Genomic DNA, 4,391 nt, shown 5'->3' with positions numbered 1-4,391 from the left:
CCGCGGCCGCCCCTCCAAGCGGCCGCACTGGGGCCGCCCACGGGGCGGGGCCCGAGCCACGCGACCTCGGCCAGCGCGACCTGGCCTCCTGCCCTGATGGTCGGCCCGCCTCAGCGCCCCCTCTCGGAGCGGACATCTTTGGCTTCTGGCTGCAAGGCGGGCAGGAGCGTCAGGAGTGAAGGGGGCTGCGTCACGGGTCTTCGCCGGCCCCCTTGGCCCGCCCCACTCACATCCCCGCCTTGGTTTACTGTCCTGGGCCCCGCCCTCACCAGTGCCATTGTTATCTGCCCGGGCGTCGCTCGCGCCGGCTGGGAGGCCTAGGAGGAGCCTGAGGGGCGTGGGCCAGACTTTCGTCACGTGGCTCTCTTCAGAGCCCGCAGAATGCCGAGGGGCGCTGTCAGGCTGGCCATCAGGCGGCCTGTCCTCCCACTGCGGTGAGATTCGGTCTGGGGATTCACTAACAGGCCTCACAACACCGCAGTCGAAACCGTTGTGGTAATGGTTTTACTCTCGCCGGGTGGGATTCACAGCAACTCAATAAAGGGGTTTAGGCCAGGGCTTGTACAGCTCTGGCAATGCCCCTGCCCTCCCGGGAATGGCTGTGTCATGGATCTCACACTTAAGACCCTTAACGTTCAAAAGCTGCCTTTAGACAGCAACCCTCACAGAATAATTCGCTTTTATTGAGAGTTGACCTGTGTTTAGTAAGGCGTGGGAAGGAGCAAACCCTAATAATTAGCGTTTAATCGGAATTTCCCGTTGAATCAAGTACTAAACACTTTGGAGTCTGTCTTTCTGAAATAAACTTACAAGCGATATTAGGATCAGAAATCACCACCCAAGCACCTAAGCCATTGATAAGCACCTTTGCAAACCGGTGCCTAGCACCGCCCCTGGCATTCGGGAGTCCTGCCATGTTTGTGGAATGAATGAGGAAGGCAAATTATTTGGCCAAGATTACAACCTGTTTGATGATACATTCTAACCTACAGCTGGCTCCAGAGCACTAGTTATTAAGATTCCAGTGAACAGCAGCCCAAGATGTTCAAGGCTGCCCACAGCACACCTATTTAAGACATTCTCTTGATCCTCACACTGGCCAGGTGAAAAAACCCACTCCTCAAATTTTGGCACCTGATTCCTTATTCCAAAGGAGCCATTTCCTCATCAGTGTCAGAAGGGACAAAGAGCTCTCTGTGTTGCCTATTAGCAAAGCAAAACAAATGCTGGCCTCCTGGCTCACTCAGTACCTGTGGCTCTTCTCAGCTCTTCATACATCACCTCCTACCCTAAACTTCTCCAGCTCATCGGTTCATTCTTGTATAACCCTATTTCAGTCATACTCTCTTTTGTGTTTCTTTATTGGGCCCCTCTCAGTCTCCTTTGCCCACACTCTTTATCTTCCTTTCTCACTACCTCTACCCAACCCACCGCCAGTTCACTCCGCTGGCCATATTTAGTCTACCACTTTCTCTGTCTGCTCTGGACTTTTCCAGGTGCCTCTGGCTGTACTCTCCCTCATATCTACAATAAAAACCTTCCTTTCAAACATGTCCCGACCTGAGGGAGTTCAGCGGGTTCCTAAAGGGGGTTGGCGGGGGTGGGGGTGGGGGGTGGGGGGGTGGTAGAAAGAATGAGATAGAACAAGAGGTACAAAGAAGAAAGCCAAGTCTGTTTGTCTGATCAAAGCCTCGTTTATTAGATTTAGGGTCCTAGATAACTCTTTCACTAAATAGCTTTAGGTCTCCACTAAATGACCTTTGCTCACTATTTGGCTTTGGCTTCAGTAAATAGCTTTGTCTCCACTAAATAGCTTTGGCTCACTATTTGACTTTGGCTTCAGTAAATAGCTTTGGCTCCCAGCAAAACATACCTTGGAGCAATCATGTCCTCAGTTTACACATCTGGTGCCAAAAATCTTCAATTTATACACATACCACATGTACATGAATGTTTTGATTAGATCCACCTCTAATTCCCTCCCTTCCAAATAATCTCATACTCTACTATGACTTTTCTTTCTTAACTTCAGGTACTAGATTTTCCCCCAAGACTGGATTTCTCTATGTAGCCCTGGCTATTGGAACTCACTCTGTAGGGTGGCCTAGCATTCAGAGATTAGCCTACTTCTGCTTCCTGAGTGCTGGAATTAAGGGCATGCACCACCACTCCCCAACTCATTTTTAATTTTTAAATTTGATTTTATGTATATGAATGCTTTCTTCAATATATGTGACGTCAAAAGAGAGTGTAGAATCTCTGCAATTGGAGTTGTTAAGTACCAAAGAAACTTAGGACAAATGGCTAACTGTGGTGCCTATTAACATTCCAAAGTATCAGCCTGACCTCTAGGTTCACTCGGTATCTGTGGCTACTCTCAGCTCCTTTCACCCTGCACCCTGCCATAAATTTCTCCAGCCCATGGGCTTTGCTTCCTTTCCCCTAGCTTTTGATTATATATATTCATATATATATAATTCTATATATTTATATACATAATCTGTATATAATCCTATATAATCATGCTACTGTGGCCATGTGCTCTCTTGGTTCTCTGCTCTTGGTCCTCTTGCCCCCTCTCTTCCTCATCCTTTTCCTCCTTGTCCTTCCCCTCCTCTTCCTCCTCTCTCCACTTCCTCTCCCCTCCTCTTATAGCCCAGTTCAGTCCACTGGCCATGTGTTGTCCACTGTTTTCTCTTCCTACTCTGGCCTCTTCCAGATGTCTCTGGTTTTACCCACTCAATCATACCTTGGAAATGTCAAGTCCTCATTTCATTCATCTGGTGCCTAAACCCTGGAGGGATATATATAAGCCCCTTCCCAATGGGCTCAGCCTCTTGTAATGGAAGTTTTGGTTTCTTTGTATGTTATGTATGTAAATATGCTTTTGTTTTAATTCCAAGTGTGGGATTTTAGTGGGATTTAGTTTGTCCACGTATGTTAATTGTCTACTGCAGTGCGTGGCTTTTGCCAGCTGGTCACAGCCTTCTACAAGCTGCCCGGAGAGGGGTGTGGTGTGGGACTCTGAGTGTATAAATATGAGAGCAAGAAAGAGACAAAGTGGCGTTTGGTGTGGCGTTCAGTGTTGGCGTGTGGCATGTAGCAGTTTGGAGAGATCAGAGACCAGAGACCTGTGTGGCAGTTCGAGCAGCAGAGAGAAACAATTTCAGGAGGAGCAGCATGGAGGAAGCTGCTAGCTGCATCTGCGGTTGAGAGAGATTGGTATAGAGCACTAAAAGAACCCCTAGACCCTAAGTAGGTGGGAGAAGTAAAGGGGTCTGGGCCTTCTTTTCCCACTAACCTTTTGTCTCTTCTATTTAAGGTTGGGGGGTTGGTGGAAGGGAGGCAGATGCCCAATACCCCAATAAAGGAGAATTTTAAAAATGAGCACTACAGCTTCTCCTAACTGAACCAAGCTGCTGATTTGACTCTCCCAAGGTATATATGGATCATTTGCTTCTTCAGGCTTCTAGCTTCTGCCACCATATTTGACTCTATCTCTCTACTAAGACACTACCCCTCTGCCTTTATGGGAAACCCTCCTCCCCTTTTCCCAAAGCCTTTCCCAGTTCACCTCTTTAGCTGTTTTCTCCTCTCTTCCTCTACTGGTTAAGTGTCACACTAGAGCTGCCTGCTTTGTTTCTGTTGGACAACTACAAAAGACACACCGATTTGCCAGAAAGCTCCCCTTGCCCTATTGGAACTCTCTGTTGAGGGATATTTTTGTGCCTGTGTATACCAATGCTGATTTTTGTACTCAGAGACCTAGTTACAGTCCCGACATTGGCATTGTCATTAAGAAGCATCTCCTGCTTTGGTTTGTTGTAAATAATTGTTCTCCATCGCCTTCTGTAGGCATAAGGTTATTGTGTAATTCAAATTCTGATTTCTGTACCCCCTCCCCCATATCTGGTTGCAATTCTTGTTCTGAGAGAAGGGGAGTCACCATGAGGACACAGATGGAGAAGAAATAGTCAGGATAAGACAAAAATGACAGGTAATGGGGCCACATGGTTGGAAAGTAGGCAAGGCAAGCATAATCAGGAGAAAAGAGCTCAGTATCTGCCCAGCTATCGTGCCTGAAGCTTTTAATAAATATGATATGTCTCCATGTCATTATTTGGGAGATAGGGTATGCATAGAAATCTGTACATTTAACACCTCTTCTCTGTGATTTGTACATTTCTCTCTGACAAGTCTCTCAGTCTACTCGTGGATGCTCCTGATTGAAATTATTCTCACCACAACACTTTTCCTCCTCTCCTCCCTTTGTTCTCAGCTCCTCCCTGAAGCTTCCTTGTCTCTCTCCAGGAGCTGAAGCCCTGGAGTTTCTCTGTATTCTCCTGGGCCCTCTAGCGGAGCTCCTGCTTGTTTTCCCTTTAGCATACCCT

This window comes from Psammomys obesus, unplaced genomic scaffold (genome assembly GCF_907164565.1).
Source record: "Psammomys obesus unplaced genomic scaffold, mPsaObe1.curated_primary_1811, whole genome shotgun sequence".
Lineage (NCBI taxonomy): Eukaryota > Metazoa > Chordata > Mammalia > Rodentia > Muridae > Psammomys > Psammomys obesus.
Note: the sequence above shows the minus strand (reverse complement) of the source record.